Source organism: Parasteatoda tepidariorum, chromosome 3 (genome assembly GCF_043381705.1).
Source record: "Parasteatoda tepidariorum isolate YZ-2023 chromosome 3, CAS_Ptep_4.0, whole genome shotgun sequence".
Classification (NCBI taxonomy): domain Eukaryota; kingdom Metazoa; phylum Arthropoda; class Arachnida; order Araneae; family Theridiidae; genus Parasteatoda; species Parasteatoda tepidariorum.
This window is the reverse complement of record NC_092206.1, coordinates 42,974,813-42,996,813: the sequence shown is the minus strand read 5'-3', so window position 1 is coordinate 42,996,813 and position 22,001 is coordinate 42,974,813.

Below are 22,001 nucleotides of genomic sequence, written 5' to 3'. Positions count from 1 at the left end.
TATATATATATATTAATTGTTAATTGTTAATTATTACTTTTGTTTTCATTTTTGTTTCATTTGTTATTTCCGAAACATGAAAAACCCCAGTTCTTGTTGGCATAAGTTAAAAGGAAGGCCAGCAAAACGAAAAAGGGCATTTTTAGAAAATTTCAAAAATGTGTTTCTAACATTGAAAAAACATCTACCATTTCAGATAAAGTGATTAGTGAAAACTTGGAAAAAAAAAGTAGCTAAAGCTTCACTGATATTTCCTCTTTGAGAAAACTTTTTGAAAATGTGCCTTACAGTGAGTGTAAATCACTTCCACTGTCATATTCAGCTTCGGATATTGCGTGGAAATGCGAACTATAATTTAAAATAACCATAACATGAACGGAAAATTAACAAATGAATGGTTTAAATATCATATATTTCAGTTTTATTAATCGGAATTATGATTTTTTTATTACCTGAAATGTGACGTTTTATTCAGAACTCTGATTTCAATTTTAGCATAATTTTGTCTTTTATAATTATTTATGTAAAGTACTTTATGTGATAAATAAAATTATGATAATTGAATTTTATTACGTATAATTCTTCCCCATCAATTTCTTTTAAATTTTAATTTATTATTGGAGAATAAGATTTTTATTTCTATTTAACAAATAAAAAAAAACGTAAATTTGTGTTTGAACATGAAGCATTATACTACACTACATCTACATTACATGAAACACCAATACGTAACAAATACATAACTGAAGAACACTACAGTAATGTATCTGCTTTCATATTTAATTATAATATCTCTTTTTAATCGAAATTTAACAAACCGGATACGTATTCTGAAATTTCGAAATCCTTTGCACCAAGTTATTGAATTTGTTTTCAAGCTAAATCACAATATTAAGAGCTAGACAATATAATTAATAACTAGAATTGTGTGTTGTAATATATTCTGTCATAGACATACGCACACAAAATCATCCTTCCGATACTTAACGCAGAGACAAGGTGTAAATCGAGTTTTCACATTCCAATTCTAGTACCAATCAAATGAAATTTAGCAACATATTAGTGTGTCTTATTTACTTTAGGTCTATAGCATATAATCAAAATCATAAAAGCTTACTTAAGACAGGTAGAATGGGGTTGTTATATTGACTCTTTGATTACATTTATATTGTAGGGGAGGCCATTACCTTGAAAAATTGAGTCTCATTCTAATGCTATTACATTTGTGATTCAGTTATTTTAAATAGAATTGATACCAGACAGATATATTAACTAGTTCTATTTTAATTTTGTTAGAAAGTTGCATTAAATGCTACTAACTCGTCACTATCCCTCTAGCAGAATACAAGACGTGCTCATTGAATTTGTGTTTCAAATATCAACTATTGCTCTTATAATTCAGTTATTTTAAATAAAATAATGCTAGTATATCAACTATTAATGTATTTTCTTTAAGAAATCACCCCCCGAACCGAATTGCAGACATTCTGATTCGAATCTTGTGCTAAGGCAACAAATGCAGTTATGAAAATTAGAGAAATTTTTTTTTTAAAAAAAAATATTTTTCTGGCTCTCTATGCAATTTATGAAAAACATAGAAGAAAGAATAAGTTAAACAAAGGGTGAACTACAAGGAATATCTATGAATAAATATTTCAGGTAGACATAGGTAATACTGTATGTCTCAATGTACCCTTTCATTTCATTAAAAAAGAAAAACGTTAAAAATGAGGCTTAATTTGGACCACTGAAGCAGAAATCCACATTAATTCATTTTTGTAATAGCAACTTTTGGTATTTTGGTAGTTGGTGCAGTTTTAATAGGTACCGAATGTGCTATATAGGTACAATTAGTAAATTTGGTACCAAACTGCATGGGAACTGTGCAGTTTCAATATAAATACTATGAAAAGAGATTTTTTACGGCCCTTGTAAGAGATAAGGACCAGATAAAATCATTTAATAGTGGCTATTTTCGGCTGACATAAGTTCATCTTAAGTTTCAGTATCATGGAACTGATACTGAATATAGTTTATCATTATTTTGATGAGATAAACCACTAAAAACTCATTCTGTTTAATCTAAAATTGTAAATCCTTCGTCAAATACAAAAAAGAAAGAAAGTAAGAAATGGAATTCTTTTCAATTTACTTGTATTGATGTATGTCTTTCAGTTTAGAATGATTTTTTTGTGTCATTCAGTACTGATTTGTTGACTTTCTCCACCCCGCGTGCAAATGGGGTATTCTGCTAGTTTAAAAATAAACTAATTTAAATAGGCAAAGAGATACTAAGTATCGCATTAATTAAAAAAAACGTAACGAAAAAAAGTAGCTGAGATTTTTAATTAATATATTAAATTTTTCATCAAAGAAAAAGTTTATAAAATCAAAATTCATAAATATCCGATCTGAAAAATATGAAAGCTTGATGTTTTAGAACATTATTCTTTCAAATTTAATCATACGCCAGCAGTTTCAGTTTAGCTCACTATGCAAGTAATAAGAAGTATATTCTTGATAAAATTTAAAATGAAAAGAGCACGACTGTTTAAAATTCATTAAATCGTTCCTTGTGATATAAAGACATTTTCATGTACATGAATAATGCAGAAATATGAATACTACTTTCTTTCATCTTCCTGATAGTTCAATAATCTTCTTTTTTTCAATCTTAGGAAAAATGAACTGCTTTTGAAATCATTTCTTTTCAATAAAAATTTAAGTATTTTCCTCTTTTGACAGACTTAACTATTTAAGATATATCAAAAAGTATTTTTAGTAAAGTAGAATTTTATCTAAAAAATATTTTCACCTATCAGGCAGCTAACAAAATTGTACATATTAATCCAGTACAACTAATCTTTATTTTGTTAATGGAATATGATTATTTCATATCAACTGGTGGTAATTTTAAGAATTTATGTCTTTCAAAATTTTTGTACTATATTCATTTTATTTTATCTAGTTTTATTAATTTTATATTAATTTTAATCTATATATTCATTTCAATATTCATTTTAAACTAGTTTTATATAAATTAATGCTTATCATATTTGCAGAGATTTCTATTTGTAATTAGATTAATTTTTAGAATATTCTAAGGAAATTAGATTCACTCCAAAATATTCAAAACTGATGACATAGTAATGCCATAATTTAAAATGACTTACGTCGGTTGAATAATTCTACGTAGTCGCTTCTATTAGGAAATTAACATTTGAAACAACTTTTTCTTGCATCCTTGTCAAATTTGATTAATTTTCTTGATGTAGTCTGAATACATTATTTTATTTGGTGTTCTGGCGAACAATTCAAGAAATTTTCGCTTGTTTTAGAGAGTGGGATTTAGTAGAAGCCTTTTTCATTGCATCTTTTGAAAATGTATATAAATATCTACGTATCTTTTTAGAACATACGAAAAAACACACAATTAGTTATAAAAAACATGCAAATTCCACACGCGGCTCGTACCGACCGCAGTGCTGGCGTAAAACTGTTCTCAGTGGTAGATGGATGTGTTAGAGTCCCCTTGCCATCGGGCTAACCATGGAAGGTTTTCATGGTTTTATTTTCCATGTATCGCAAATGCGGGTTAGTTCAATCAAAAAGTTCCCCACGAAGGTTTCTCTCAATACAATTTCAAGCATAAACTTTATTTTAAACTGAATTGTGTGGAGGGCAAAGAATTTCGATCGATACATTTTTAATGTAAAATATAGTTTATAATGTAAATATAAATTATAGGATGTAAATATCATAATGTAAATATAATAATGCAAATATAAATTAGCCTAAAATATAGTTTACCCATTTTAAATACTTTTACAGGAAATAAATTTTAAAAAATCCCTAAAAAGTCTTCCAAATAGCAACTTCTGAAAATACAAAATTAGGATATTAGTTTAAAAATTAAAAATTTACATTTTATTTGGAAACCTATTAGCATTTTAATAAAAATGTTTCATTTAAAAAGTAAAATTTAATTAAATAACGGTAAAATTTAAAATTTCATTATGTTATATTAGTTTTTTTGGTCATTATTTATTTCTGTTTTTATGTTTTTACACAAAATATGGTTTTTATTTTTTTCATTCCAGAATACGTTTCCGATGTTTTGCTTTCATATAGATCTTCAAATTAAATTGAAAACACCTTAAAATGCAATAAAAATATGCGTTGAGAACAAATTATTAAGTTTTATTATTTGAGCATTCTCTACTTGTTTTATGCATCAAATTTAAAACATTCTATTTCAATTTAAGAGCAATAATTTAAAAGAGAATATCCATGAATCTCGCAAGGTTTTATTGAGGGAAAAGGATTCAGCGAAACATTACTCAAAATTATTGATAGAAGAGGAAATGTGTTCGCTTATATTCCAGTATTAATTTGAATTGAAACAAAAGTATTTTACTGTGCATTAGTTTTCAAGTAAACATTAAATGTTGAACTAATGCTGGTAATTCGAAATTAAATAATTCGAAACAAACAAGCACTAGTATTTTTAATTGGTTTTCTAAAAATGATAGGCATTTATAATTACGATTTCAAGAACAGAAGTACTAAAATTTTCTAACTATAAAGTTAATTAAAAATTAAACTTGGGTTCAAAAATACGAGAATATTCAGATTTAGTTGATCAGCTTCTGAAATCCATGGCTGATTTTAAGGAAATTTAGTTAGAACAGTGGAATGTGTAACACAAGCTAAATGACTATTCCATAGTTATAATATTTACGCATAATCATGTGCGTAATGCGTGAAAGAGTCAGAAAATATGAAACAATAACTGATGTGAATACCTATTAGAGTTAAACATAGTAATATCATAGTGGAAGTAAGGCAGTTTCTGTAGCATTCATTTAGCAATGCTTTTATCAGAATCTTAATAGTTCTCGAAATAGGATTGTGAAATTCAATCATTTGTATTAGAGAGCAACAAACGCGATCTATTTTGTTGATATATGGAGATATGGCCAGTAAAGCTATAATTTAAATATTCTCCCTTTCTAGAAAGTTGACTAATTAGGCTCTAAGAAAATAAGTGCCTGTCGTTCATTAAAATGAAATTAGGGTAAAATTTCCATATTACGCATGATAATACATCATATGGAATTTTATATATCACATGGAATTTAATATATCACATGACCTGGCAATGAACCAGAGACGGTCAGATAGAGATATTATCCTATTTTAAACCAAATATTAGTTATGGAAAACATTAACCAAAAAAAATTTCTTTGAATTATCAACTTAGATATTTAGTTAACGCATTATTTCTATAAAGGTTTTTATCGCTAGAAGATTTCATCAATACCTTTTATCAATCCATCATCCTCTGAATTTTTTTAAAAAGGCCTCATAAGCTAAAATAATTATTTTGGTGATATAGACAATTAATTATTTTAATTTATATAAAAATATTTAATTTTTATAAACGTTAAAGTTATTTAACATTTATTTTTAGTTTACTTGAATACAACATTTTACTAATCATAATTGTTCAAAATCGAATATAATTGTTAAAAATTGAATTTGTCGAAATTGGGCAGTATTCGTGATTCCTGTTTTATGATATATTTAAATTTTTCAATGTATTTATTCAATTTTAAGAACGTTTTCAGTGACAAAAAATGTATTTTTTTAGGTAATACTAATATTATAATTTTACAGTAATGTTAAAAACCTTATGAATACACTGAGGCCAAATTTTTTGTTGCATTTATACAGACACTTTATCTTGCTAAACTTAGATGCATGAATTTCAAATCTGTTTTTGCTCCTATAGCTACAGAAATTTTTTAAATGACATTTTCACTCTTTTTTTTGTTAAAATGTAAGTTTGAAAAGTTTAATGTAAGTTCAAAAATATTATGCGCAACAAGTGATCTCATAATTGTTGCGACAAACTTCTGAGGGAGTGAGAGCACATTATCGGAATTTAAACGTGTATTGGAACCCATATCAGGAAACGTCTTCGTTTACGCTTAGGGGCACTCCCATTTATGACTTGTTAAGAAGCACACGAGGAAACAATTCATAAGAGGGAAGCACCCCAAGCGGCGTGTGACGGTCATGGGTTCCTATGTAATTTCAATCCTGATGATGTGCCTTAATTACTCTAAAAATTTGTTGCACAATTTATCTGACCCCCTGTTATATATAACGTTTTTCAATTTGCACATTTATGCAAAAATAGACTGTAAATGTTAGCTCTAAAAAATTAAATTAGAGAAAGAAGCAGATTTCATATTGGAAATCAGCGATACGAAATAATCTATGATCTCTTAAAATTTTTGGAACAGTAAGCAAAAAATAACAAAAGAGAAATTTCTAATTTTATTAGTAGACGAATTATAACAAAAGAATTAGGATTTTGAAAATAACGGATTACTTAACAAAACTCACACGAAATCACACAAAGAAGAAGAAAAAATAAAACAAGAAGTTTATGGTAGTATACTTATAGGCTAATTTTTTACTATGGAACTTAATATCTACTAATTATTATTTTATTAATTTTAACTTTGATACCATAGCTTTAAATTATAGGATAAATTTATTTCATGTACTATATCCGTTTTTATAACGTAAATTCTGGCATATACCCTCTTATTTTTATGTTTAAAATGAACGAGAAAATTTATACTTTATCTAGTTTTATATAATTAAACCTCTGAACCATTTAATTAAGAAATTAGTGGCTCTGAACTAGATAAGGTAAGTTATTTTCATTTGCAGTTTAGCTCATTTTCTTTCGAAAATTATTAGTCGTAAATATAATATGATCATTGACCGTTAAATTATACTTTAAAACATTCACGTATTTTTTGATTTCGGATGATAGAACATTTTCAACAAGTCATTTAGTTATTTTGCAATTAATATATAGTTTTTCTATTAAAATATATTAATATTGTTAGCTTAGATATTAATAAATGCTTTCAAAGAAAATTAAGTACTCTATTTACGTAAGCGATTGTTGTTGTTTCTAATACCACATGCCAATTACCAGCAAGCCAGCTTGTTGAAATCTGGTCAACTTAAGGCAGAGTTTGAGTTTCTTTTTTTCCAGTGGTGCCATCTTTTGTCAAGAATATGATTTCAGTCACACACACACGTCACGACCCGTTTATCAGGTGGACCCATTCATATATCCTTTTATTCATCCACAGATTTTAATTTTGAATTGATCCAGAGAAAAATCAATTTCCTATTCAGTACCCCCAAAAGTTTTTATTTGTTATGGGAACTTAGAGGACTTTGTGACCCCGACAGATTTAACGTACACGAGTCACCATTCGCTACACGGTGAGCCTTCAGCAGGCTCACTCACTCACGAACTTGACACCTCTTGGACATGAACCCAACGCCTTACCAACTAGGCTATCCCAACCCATTAACGTAGAAGGTATAAAAGGCGATAATTTATATATATTAAAAAGCTAAAAAAGAGCGTCATATTTTCATGTATATTAAGAGTTTAAGTTGAGATTTAATTCAGTGTTAAAGAATGAATGAACTAATTAATTTCCCTCTCGAGCGAAGATTTTGAAATGGCTGTGTAAGAACTCGTTGAAAAATTGAATAAGAGAAACTCATTATTCCGAAGACTCAAAGGAAATAAAGAAAATATTTAAATTGTTACGGAAACATGGAAATTAGAAAAAAAATTCATTCTATTCATTTCTATTTCTAAGCTTTAAATCAATTCAATAAATTCCATAGATATTTCAGATTTTGTTATTTAAAGCTACATAACTTAAGATGAAAAAAATAATTTAGTTTTATTTCAGTTATTTTATTTTTAAAAATTCTGATTATAAAAGTAATAGTTTGCTATCTTTAACATGCAATAAAGTTTATATAGTTTGATTTAAATCATGTTTCTATAAGAACTCTTTCCGACTTCAGTTGTGGTGCTTATAATTATTTTAAAACTCAAAATATTCGAAATCAAAGATTTTCAGCAAAATATTTTTTATTGTTTTATTAAAATAAATATGAGGAAATAGAGATAGGATAGTTGTGTTGAGTGCTTAATAAGATACAACTATATTTTAAATCAGTGTAAATTTTATTTATGACTGCCACAGTTTAATAAAAGTATTTAAAAAATAAATGTTCTCTTTCTGCACGCAACTTAATGGGGATACGTATAAGGAAAGTTTGACAACAGGAGTGGCTTGATTAATTTTATTCATTTAAAAAAGAAAAAAAAAACATATATTCAACTGACAAGATTGTATAATGATATTATGCAAAATTATACGTCATTTATATTCTTTCTCAGTTTGCAAGTAAATTCAAAGAATTAAATAGAAACAGTTAGATGATAAATATTTTACTGTAATAACTTATTATAATTAAAATAATATGAATAATGAAATTTTTTATACGGAAGAGTAACTTAATCTATGTAAATTTGATTCTCTACGGTACCATCTGTCATTAATATCTATTAAGAACGATTTGTCATTTTTATGTAATTGGATTAATATGTGTACTAAAAACCAGTTTATCAACTGCACACTTTGACTTTCCATTTAAATGCATTTTAAATTGACCATTCATAACAGAATTTGTCAGATTTTATTACTGAACTAGAAATCCTGAAGAACAATAAGCAAAAAATAGAAACAACAAACAAACAAGAAAGTTCTACAAAATACTTCTACCGGAAAAAAAGTTAACAAAAAGCATATGACAGAATTGCCTCCATTTTACTCAATATACTGCTCCAAACTACATTAATTTAACAATTTAATTCAGATTTATTATTATTAATGTCAGTTTGTAAATAATTGGTACATCTTTCAACACAGTTACTACCTGTTTTTTTTGTTGACAATATTTAATGCTGTGTAGGGTATAATAGCTTCATAATGATTCAAACCATGTCTGGGTAGCTTGACTTTAAATTCTAAAATGCCTTAATAAAAAAAAAAGAATTTGTAAGTAAAACAATAATAATCTAAACAAATTATGAATTCTATTATGTAAATAAGACATTGAAAAATGTTTTTGTAAGGTAAAATATACTCCGCCCCTCCCGAAGTTCCAAATTCGAAGTTCCAGCCAGTCCACCAAAAGGACCACTGCCCGGACCCACGGGACACCCACACTGCTGACCCGGTTTGCTAAGCCACCACCCGTGGCATTTATTAAAAATTATTAAAAGTTTACATAACACAAAATGCCAACAGCAATAAAACGTAATTAAAAGAACAGATATTGGAACCCCAGCAACGCCCATCTTATAAAATGCTTTTGTAAACAAAGAGTCAAACCTCCCATCTTTTCTCTATATAAAATTCATAGCGATTCACAAACGCTTATTGGCAAACTATACTTTGGGCTTCGTAACGAGTAATATATTAAAAAAGAAAGTCTTTTCTGCTCGAACTGTCTATAGTTAGCATAGTAAATCTCGTTTAAAATAAATATTACAACTGTGTTTTTAATATTAATTTTGAATAGAAAATATGAATTCGAATCATTTTTCTCACTAAAGAACTTCGTAGTTTAAAAACAATACTATTTAAAAAAATATTTTTGTGAAACTGTATTTAAGGGTTAAAGAATTAAACTAAACTGACGTATTACACTGTATATGCTTAACTGATGTATATGCTTGATAAGTAATGACAAATATTAGGTCTTAGCTGTTTGAAAAGAACTTTAAATAGTCATGCTAATCATTAAGAACACCAGACTTTAATTACATTACAGAATCATTATACCAAACAGAAGAATGGGAAATAGTCTCATTAAAATAAGGCACAAGAACATTACGTGTTTTAATTTTGAGGCTTTCTGTAATTAAATTAATAAAATGAGCTTGTCTGCTGATTTTGTTTTGATGCACTTTAACTGAGGTCATTAAGAATAGGATGCTCTTTGGTTGAATAAAATGCGCATACATTCCTATTATTTTTCTCAGTATTTCTTTGTATGGCCAACTAATTTAATACTTGCAATAAAGTTAAATGAAGTGTTATTGAGAGAATCTATGCGAAGTAGCAAGAAATAACTATTTTACTCTTAATTGGGTTAGAGGGAAAGTTTCTTTTTTCTTCAAGTTTTATGTTAATTGAGATCTGCAATCTTCAGTGATTCTTTGACTTTAATCAGGGTTTGTAGATATTTCTTTTTCTCTCTGATGGGAAGAAAAGTCATAACGGATTCCATTGTACTTTTTTTAGTTTCTTCCCCCAAATGTTAAATACATAGAAATTTTCATTCATCTAAGAAAAACTACTATTTCAATCAACTTTTTTCTCATATTTAGTGAACTTTTGTGGATTGATATTGAAGAAGTACAACTTTCACGTTCCTTCTGTAGATTCTAGGAGCATTTGCTTCTAGGTATCTTGTTTAAGCTATTGCTCATTGCAATTTTAAGTAGTTTTTAATTTGTTATAATAATTTTAGTTTTTAATTAGTTTTTCTTCTTTTACTTAGTTAATAAGGTGACAGAATATAAAGTACTATTATATTAGTGACATTATTATTAATAAAAAATTAAAGCAAAGAAGCATAAAAAAACATTAACTGTGATTTTAGAGGGAAAAGAATTCATAAAGTTCATTAAGCTGTAATCGATACATTTGAATAAATATTGAATACATTTTGGAGTTAATTTAATTTCTTAACTTGACCATTGATACGCGTTTCGATTAACTTTATATGTACGTTTGAATGGTAATATACGCGCTTAGAATGAACTTAATTTACTTTTTGATAACCATTGATACAGAAAGAGAATAATAAAGACGCATCAAATTGATCGTTATATTCCTTGATGGTGATAGTGTACATTAAAATTATTCTTAAAAATGATTATCATTATAATTAATTTCATTGGATGTTACTCGTTTGATCATCAAATCAATTGTTTAATGTAGCAGAATGATCATTTAAAGCATTTGAAAAAATACTCAACCCCACTCAAAAAAGTTAAAAGAAAAATATAAAATATTTGTAGTATCTCAAAATAGAATATAAAGAATTCAAAAGCTGCGATTGAACTTTAAACTACGTTTTTTGAAGCTCACAAAATATTAAGCGAGATATATTATTTTTTAAAAAAGAAAAGGGGTATATTTTTGTACCAATCATAAATTGATGCTTCATATAGTATAAAGTAGTATTTATATAATACTGTATTTATCGAGAGTAATTATATTTTTTAATTAATTACTTTCCTTTAGAAAGTCAGTGAAGCATTTTTGCAATGGCCTGTCGTGAGCCAAGGGGGTTATGGAGGTCCCGTGAAGGTGCACGTCCCCTGAACTAATGTTAAGAAGCGTGGAAGCCATTGAATGATCCAAAATTAAATTCATTTAAGAGTTTCTAAAAACGTTATAATATGAATTATTATATTACATTCGATATGATTGTCTTAAAGCTAATAAGAATTAGTATATATATAAATATACACCGAAGAGCCATTACATTATGACCACCCTCCATCTATAAAAATGGGCTCGCCCAGGTTTTCATGGTTTCTCGTGCAGGAACAATGTTTTCATGGGGCACATTAGTACCCATAATCCTCATAGAACAATCCCTGACGTCTGTAAGCTACTTGAACATAGTTGCAGACCAGGTTCACCCATTCATGGCAATAGTTTTTCCTGCGGGGGATGGTGTTTACCAACAGGATAATGCACCATGTCCTAAGGGTCGAATCGTCATAGATTGGTTCGAGGAACATTCCAGTGACTTTCAAGTCATGTCTCGGTCCCCAACTTCACCTGACCTTAATCCAATAGAGCATTTGTGGTCCTACTTGGAAAACCAAATTCGTGCTGCCACGCTACCCCCTCGCAATGTGAGGGAATTGCAGAACCAGTTGGTGAGCGCTTGGTACCATATACCTCAGACTACATATCAGTACCTTGCGGAATCAATGCCACGGCGGGTGATAGCAGTTTTGAGGTCTAAGGGTGGTCCTACATGTTATTAGTAGGGTGGTCATAATGTAATGGCTCTTCGGTGTATTATTTTTAAAAAATGAAAAGGGGAATATTTTTGTACCAATTATAAAAATTGATGCTTTATATGATACTCGTATATAGTAGTTTTTATATAATACTGTATTTATCGAGAATAATTATATATTTTAATAAACTACTTTCCTTTAGAAAGTCAGTGAAGCATTTCTGCAACGGTCTGTCGTGAGCCAAGGGGGTTATGGAAGTCCCATGAAGGTGCACGCCACCCCGAACTAATGTTAAGAAGCGTGGAAGTCATTGAATGATCCAAAATTAAATTCATTTAAAAGTTTCTAAAAACGTTATAATATGAATTATTATATTACATTCGATATGATTGTTTTAAAGCAAATAAGAATTAGTATATACGAATATATAACCGTCGTTGAACAGCAGACCCAATTTACTGGTTACGGCTACTACCTCGACTCATGTGACTCCAAAGAAGAAAATTGTATTGCGAGCTGCGCCTCGCTTGGATTCAATGATGTTTTTAATTGATTTTATTGTTTTTAATCATGTTTTTAATTGAATTTTAATAAAGCATGTGGTTGAGGGGCAAGACGCCTTGCTGGCCTTCTGGTTGGAGGCTGCTTAGTGGATCCCAGTGGGTGAAGCTCAACTGCTGTCGGCCCAGACCTGGTACCTCGACTTTGACGTCGCATCACTCGTTGCACCCCCCGGGGTCTTCGGTCCTCCTTTGCCATCCGACACTACACGTGGTGCCTTAATCTTGTGTGACTCGGAGCCATGTGCCTGAGAGTCCACCTTCTGCATGGCCTTGAGTGCTTTGTGGGTTCTTCTGTGACGGCGAGGCATCAAATATTTGGCGTATGGGCCCTAAGGACCTTGGTCGCGACTCAAATTTCCTCACGGCTACTAATGTTCAACTACGTAGCCTTGTGATTTTGAATTAGATCTGGAAGTCAAGGGAACTCCTGGATCAAGTATTGGGAGAAATTTGCCATCGTGGAGGACTTTTTGAGGCAACTAACCCGCATTTGCGTTACATGGAGAGGAAAAGCACGTAAACCTCCCATGGTTAGCTTGACGGCAAGGGGACTCTAAGACTTGATCCGTCTACCACAGAGGATATTTTACGTCAGCACTGCAGTCAGTGCGAGCCGGGTGCAGAATTAAAATCGACCAGCTATCGCAGGAATCGAACCCGGGTCACCTCATTGGGAGGAGAATTCTCTATCCCCTGAATCCCCACGGCTATGAATGAATATAGTAGTTTTTATTTATAGTTTCATCGGAGGCTGTAATTACACTCAGAAATTATATGTCCATTGCAAAATTATTTTTTTAATGAATTGCTGATTGAAGCAGTTCATTTCTAGAGTAAAACTTTCTTTTGAAAAGTTTAAAATAGCGTTTAAAAATTTATATTTTGTGGATTGCAGGTATCAATTATTTAATATTTGAACTTGCAGTTTATATGATTCTAACTCGGATAAATGATTCTAAATATTCGGTTCATGATTCAACTCCCCAGCAATTAGTTTATTTTTGTTACATAGCAAAGCAGTTCTTGTACTTATTGAGAAAATTTTTTAATCGGGTATGGAAAAAAACTCCCTGAACTCTTCAGTCAAGAGAAATAAAATGATTTGTACATAAAACGGAAAGAATAAAGTGGGGTCATTATATACCCACATTAACCGATAAAATAAGGAAGTGGATGCATTGAAATTACTTCTAAACATTCAGAAAATGCTCATAAAATAAAGAAGTGGATACATTGAAATTACTTCTAAACATTCAGAAAATGCTGATAAAATAAGGAAGTGGATAAATTGAAATTACTTCGAAACATTCAGAAAATGCTGATAAGGATGGATACAATTAGCTACTAATGAAAACAGGACAAACAGGTGTCTAGTTTTCTGGAATAAGAGCTTCTAGAATGTATGGGGTTTTAAGCTTGGCTTAACCCCGACCCGTCCCATAGCGGGACATCCGGGAAATTCATGAAGACTATCGTAGCTGCAATCCTCGAATCAGTCGGAGGACCCAGTGGTGCATGGACACGTGGTTCCATGGCCCCGAGTCACGCCCGACGAGAGCAACACTGTCGTTCGACGGACAGAGGAGGCCGAAGGGACAAGCCCGAGACGGGTGCGACGGTGCCATGTTCGGCTGCGAACGACTCACCAGGAGTGTTGCACCGAGAGACGACCGCCACGCCACGACCCATCGAGGCACCCTCTGACTGGAAGGCCCTGAAACCATTTTGAACTTTATTTAAAATTTATCAAAAGGATGACTGACAACCTGTCGGTCTTACAAATAAAATGAATTAAAATATGATTTACAATTGTAATACAAATACAAATTGAGAGGACAAATTGGGGGACGCCATAGTCAGCTCACAAAATTTGGGGAATGATCAATATGAAATTCTTGTTCTCAATACTGCAATCGCTCTTTGGTTGGATGGACACGATCTTTGTCTTGCCGTGTGGTTAGTATTTAATTTGGAACCGTATTTTTTGTTTGCGGAGTCGCAATTCAAACATTTACTTTTATTTTTGCATTCGTTCATCTTGTGTCCCTCTTCGCCGCAGTTTGCGCAGTTTTCATTTTTCAAGCAATCTTTAGCCATGTGCCCGTATGTGTTACACTTGTAACATCTAAGTGGTCTTAAATATTCTTTGGCCCGATGTATGGGGTTTTAAAATGACCAACGCTCGTTCTCCCGAGTTAGGTTTCCATTACTATCCCAATAAATAAAAAAGAAGAAAAAGTTCTTTTAAAACCATCGTACTGTATGATGATGACATTTCTGTTTTAAAAACATTAATTCTGGTTAAACAAAAACCAAATTAAATACATATTAAATGAGTACATTAAATACCGAATTGCAGTACTTAAATTATTTATTGGGTATTTTTCCTCTCACATGTTAACGGCTTACCGGAAACTTTGGTTTTCAAAATTATAGTTCTTATAACCACACATTTCGTAGAAAAAGGGAAAAAATAAACTTAATAGAAAGTAAATGGTTTTTATGCCATGCTTATAGCTAATTTTATAAAATTATCAAACTTTACCTCATTTTCCAAAATTTATGACAAATTATAAGACCATATTTAGTTGCACCAAATCTGTTATACCAAAGCGCTTCATGTAACTTTAGAACTAATTGAACTATGGTTTGTTATTATGAATAAGTTTTTAATTATCACGCTAGAGCATCTACAATGTAATTTACGCTGAGAGAAAGCTTTATTTGTAAATAGATTTCGTTATTGATATTGCGCAGCTATCAAATGATTACGTCACTAAAATTAAAATTTTAAACAAAGCTAACGGTATTGTATGAGCACCAAACTAAATAATGACATTTAACCTTTTTTTTGATAAGTAAGATGCTTATGAACAAATAAAAATCACCTATATAGTTAAATTCATTTTTTGTTATGGTTTTCTTGCCTGCATAAAAGGCTGAAAAAAAAAACTCCATTTCCTTCCTACTTACTCTAGCGAAAAAAACTGTCTTCTAAAATAACCCTCATATAACTTGATTAATAACCATTTAATTTTTTTCTTCTGTTTTGGTGGAAAAAAAAATTTGATTAATTACTGGAGCCCGCAAAATGAATGTATGAAAAAACATTGTATGTTAAACAAACTTTTTGCGACATTAATATTCATCACTGAAATCTTATATATGAATAAATGAATGTCATAACAAAAAAGCTCATCAGAACTTTTAAGATTCGTGGAGATTCCAAAAAAAAAAGCTTTTAGTTGATTGAATGTGCTTACGTTTTCTTGAAAGGTATTTTTTTATTGTTTATGACGCAGCAACAATTTCTATTTTTTGTAGGCCATTAAGAATATTTATTGTGAAATAAATTTAGTAACTGATGAACGTTAATAAATGAATCCCAAAATAATACAATACATTAGCATGAATCATTGAAAGTATTTATTACTATGTATAAAGATTGTCAACCATTCATATTATTTTCGCCTCTAATATTAATTCTATTTAAAAAGTGTTGGTTCAGATTGGTTCAGAAAAGCTGTTCATATTGAGAAAAAAGAGGCATTTGAAAAATGCATAATGGAATAAATTTAATAACACATGAAAGTTACTAAATACGTTACAAAATATACAATGTATTAGTATGGGTAGTACTTAATACTATGTAAAAGATTGCCAATTGTACATCATATTTTCGCCTTTAACACCAATTCTATGTAAAGAAATTCTGGTCCAAATATATCTTTCATGAGTTTTTAAAACTATACCGCATAAAGAATAAAAATTAAATGTTATTTTAAATGTTATTTTATAAGAAGAAACGCTAGTGGTATATTATTCGTCAGTATGTATTGCTGAGAAAAAAAGTGGTTATTGAAAAATGTATTATGAAATAAGTTTAATAGCGGATGAAAGTTAATAAATACATTACAAAATATATAATGCCTTAGTATGAATAATTTCTAGTATTTATGATAAAGCTGATTTTATAATATGATTTTATGAAGATGATTTATATAGTAATTATTGTAAAGATGATCGTCAACCATTCATATTACTTTTGCTTCTAATAATAATTATATGCAAAAATGCTAGCTCAAATATGTTTATTATGACCTCATATAGTGCATACAGAAGGAAAATGAAATGTTATTTTAAATAAAGGAACTCTAGTGATATACTATATAAATGTATTTGTACCATTTACTTCAAAATTAATCATTAAGATAGAAGTTATATAGAGGTATATTAGTATTTTTTTCTATCGTTATAAATATACAAGCAATAATATTTATTAAATCTTCTTAACATGCGTTAAAAGTTTCAGCAATCGGGTTAAGTTTCTGCTGACGCTGTCACGGTCACGTATATTTCTTTGATACGCTATTAAAGTGCTACAATGGTGAAGTCACTGAGTTGTCAAGGTAAAAAAGTCAAGTTTGCTTGCACGGAGAAAAAAATTCTTATAAAACTACAGTGCTGTATAGTAATATTTCCGTTAAAAAAAGAACCCAATTCTGGCTAATAAAACCAAAATAAAACCAAAATGCATTTAAGCCAATTACTTAAAAACTTTTCCGCTCTGGTTTTCAAACTTATAGTTCTTATAGCCACACATTTAGTAAAAAATACAAAACCTTAAAGCAAATTTAACCACACAATTGGTGTTTATGCAATGCTCTAAGATATCACGATTAAATTACACAATTTTAGCCCATATACCTAATTTATCACAGATTAGAAAACAATATTTCATTGTTAATTTTACAAAAATGATTACTAAAGCCCTTCTTTTAAAATTACCGAGCTTTTTTGTTTTACCATAGACCCAGAAATACGGTAAATTTTACTAAGAAGTAGTATTGACTGCACTTTTTTTTCAGTATGGTATTGGTTTGAAGCCCACCTGGTGCAAGATTGATTAGTACTAATTTACCTGAAAAGAATAGTCGATCGGTGTGAGATGCTGACTATATTGCTCACTACATTGTTACATTGGTCACGAAATCGGGAGACCTTAAGTTTGGTGACCTCCTTTTCCAAAGATGGCAATTGTGACACTGCTTTCCTTAATAAACTATTTCAAAATGATCATTTTTAAAAATGCAAATATCAAAATCTTTTAGTAATTATCTTAAAGAGCTTAACGAGAACTATTTTAAACATATTTTTATTTAAAATTGAAAATAAGAAACATAATATTACATTAGAAATAAACATCACAGCATCGAAAATACATAACAATTCGTGGGGGCGGAGTTATCGATCATGCCAACCTTCATCTATCAAAAGGTACCTCGTTATTGAATCAAGTTAGCATGTCTTATATACCAGTGAATTGATGTTTAATAATCGTAGTGGTAGTTACGCCACAAATTTAATGTGAAGAATTCCGAATAAAATTAATGAAATCTTTGATGTATCATAAGAATTGCTGAAAAATGTCATATGGAACAAAAAAGTAATATCGGAAGTATTATTTTTATACGAATTTATTAGTTTTAATATTTTACGGGTGATTACCCGTCCGAGTTGTTTGACCGGGAGCATGACGAACTACGTGTGTTACCGAGACGGCAATTTGTGGGCTCCTGAAACCGTAGTATTTGCTTGTAATGAGAAAGTTGAAATAAGAGCAAATTGCTTTTAGAATGCTACAAACATATGAATTTTGAGAGATATTAGATTGTATTACTTTGGGCTTAAAAAAATACTGAAAGTATGTCAAATGTAGACGGATGAATGACCAAGAATTATTTTACGTCGCTACCAGGATTATTATTACAAAAGAAAATTCATTTCCATAGTATACCTCCCATACGAGATCATGCTAGAATCCATTAATATCTACCTGTTAATAGCAAGAGAACACAAAGAAGCGAGATAAGAAATATTTGCTAAATACAAGTTATATAATAAAAACGACATTTAGAAATATTTTACTTGCCAATACTCTATATTCAGCGAATTTTAAATGGTAGATGTTGTAAGGGAGGGAATTGTGTTGCTTTAAATATAAGTCCGATGGTCTTTGTGAAAATTGAACGAAAAATTTTAAATAAAGCGGACAGTTGAAATGAAAGTACATGAAATGATTTTCATAAATGCATTATTAGTTTTACTCCCACGCAAAACAGAACTCTGAGTATATTCTCAAACAATGGCATTAAACATATTTACTTATTTTTAAACGAGTATAAATAGATACGGCAAATACTACCCACAGAGAAATACTGAAGTGGAAAATTGCGCTTAAAAGTGTTTTGTTTCGAATGTTTGAAAGCTTGATGGAGTTACATGGTTTACTTAATCTAATAACTTATAACTACCGGAGAGGACAAAAAACAATAGTAAATAAAAAAATATATATATTGGAATTATTTCAGCTTTTTATCTAGAGTAGGCAAATCTTTCAGTTTTGCGTATGATTTCGTAATGCTATTTAGTACAGATTAAATAATTAGCTTCTTTTTGTTCTTCTCATATGAGCAACGATTATTAAGGTAGTATAGCACTATTTAGAGTTCCTTATTTTATGGAATAGTCTATTAAAAAACATTATTATAAATTAAGAGATTGATAAAATGTTTTGCAACAGGAGAATATATAGTTTGTCAATAGGTAATCACATTGAATGCTAAACAAGAAATAACCATATCCTGGAAACATAATAACCTGTAAACATAATATGTATGTTTCGCAAGCTAAATTTTGAAATATCTTTTTGTGTTGCTTGTCGATGCGATATTTTTATATTTTATCTACTGAAATTTATTTTAGTATTTCTATTAATTTGTTCAAATATGTATGTCTACAATTCTGAAATCCTATATCTATGGTAATTGGAATTTTTCAAATTCCACCATTTCTATTTATACACTGTTGCAAAATCTCAGAATTACAGATGAAAATAATTTAATCCACTATTTCTAGAGTTGTATTAAACCAGCTCATATTCATAGAATTACTATAAAGAACTTATTATAAATTTGATACAAGTTCTGTTGTCTTGTGCAATTTTATGCTTGCATTATATTTATAAAACTGTAGCGGAGATTATCCCTTGAATGTATCATAAATATCAGCTTCGTTTCCACATTTTTGATGCACTTATGTAATTTTGAAATATACATTTATTGTTTGTTTTGGATGATAAAATTTTTAAACTAGTTTACATTGTGTTTTTTCAGTGCCTTAATATTGAGAGAGTTTTGATATTAAGAAAATGAATTATATTAATTACTTTATTAATTATACAATATTAATTACATTCACTAAAGTATATGCTTAAATACAAGTGATTTTTAAGCAAAAAAAATAAAAACTAGTACTTAAGATATTTATTTTTTAAATTTCACTAGTCATGTAAGGATGAGTATAACTCTGAAAAAAATTGATTATAGCTGCTAATATTTAGGTCCTACCGATTTATATTTGTACCTATGCGAATATATTCATCCATCTGTAGCTAACTGTTTGAATGGTGATGACTCAGTGGTTAAGGCACTGAACTGCCAGAGTGAGGAACTGGGATTCGATTCCCAGGGGGGGGGGGGTTTNCCGGGGGGGGGGGGGGGTTAAGCTCACCTAACTTCAGATCGATGGATACCTACTTATCTGGGAAGTAAAGGTGGAATGTGAGCAATGCTGACCAGATTGTCACAATCACGCGATTGGACAAGAAATTTTAGTGTCTTAACATCCATGACCCCCTGGCCTACAATGGGCTATGACGGGAATGTTTTTATGTAACTAATGCAAGTTTAGGGTATTTAGAGTTATATTTGAAACATTATTTTTTTCAAATCTATTTTATGTACTTATAAATGCAATGAAATTACATACGTTAATGTCTTAATTCACGCCGATCTGCCTGTGTAGGAAATTTGGCGTGCATCAGAAAGGTTGCGGGTTCGAAACCCGGCTAAGTCATGGATGTTCTTTCCGTCTCTATACTATCTGTCCTTATAGTGGTAGCAATGTTGCTCACCCAATATGGTGCCCCTGAAAGAGTGGCCAACACTGATGCCTGCATGACGAAAGGTCATTCTTCAGGTGAGCATTGGAAAGAAAACCGTCTTAATTCACATAGACAGCATAAGAAATAGGAAATAGAAATTTAATGGAAGTAAAAATTTAGCGTTTACTTTTTTAATTAGTAATATATATAACCATTAAGCCTAAGCAATGTGAGATTATTTGCTTTTTGTGCTTATTTGTACTCATAAACGGAACATTTCTGTAAACTGTAATATGATGTTTACTGCAAAGCGGAATCGTAACTAGATATGATAGGAGTGTGTTGTGGAAATTCTAACTAATCTACAAGTACTACATTGTGAATAAAGACCTATCTACCCATCTGACATCGTCAAACAGTCATGTTTAACCATAGAAGATCAGTTACATATGATGATGGATTACTATGCATGATTCTCAGAAACCCCGTTGAATAGATGCTTCTTAGGAGACAAAGTTACGTTATAATCTAGTTTTAGTTGGAAAGTTTTGATTGTTGAAAATTGTTATAATCAGCAATAATTTAACGGTACATAATGGTACATAACGGTACATAACGGTACAAACAGTATTTCAAAAACGAAGGTGTTTTTTCAATTTTTATATTATTTCATTTTTGTTGAACATAAATAAATACATGAGTTAATGATAAAAATGTATATCTGAAAATCAATGTCTTTCATAAAATAAAAGGCGTTTTTCAGAAGAGAGACAATTAGAGATTTCTATTTTGAATACTTTTTCTATAATGAATGAAATCCTTTTTATGTATTTACATTTGACACTATGATATTTCAGATATTGATACATATTTAGAGTAAATTAATTAATTTATACATTGCGTCATATCAGGACTAAAATCGTGAAATCACCTATCATAATAAAGATATTGCTTAAACTTTTAAGCACTGAAAAACACACTGACTGTCGATGACAAAATACCATGAGCAGCCATACCACTGATTATTACAAGAAAGAGTAATAAAACAAGAAACAAAAGCAAGTCAGACGAATATATATAATAAGATCCTAAAAATCGAAGTGACTTCGATTTTCGAGTTGTTTTGATGATTGTTTGTGTTATTTTGTCACCGACAGCAGAAACTGCTCCTGCATCGACGGCTAGATAATTCCCCTTAGATTTCAGTGTTTTCGATTTCCATTTTTATTCTTTATTTTGAAAATATTTTTTATTTCCTCAAATTTCTACTGGTAGGGGAGAGTCGGGTAGCCCTGCCAACTTAAGGAGTATTGCTTATATTTATGTATAATATTGAGTAATAATCAATATTTTTGTATGTTTCCATTGTTTTACCATCTAATTAAATAATGCAAAAAGAATAAACCAAAAAAAGAATAGTTTAACTTAAAAAAATAGAAATTTAAAAAAACATGTTTTTCAGCTTTTTTCAAAAAGTGTCGGGTGTAGATGAAAATGACCAATGTATTGACAATAGATAAACCTCATTTATCATTTTTAT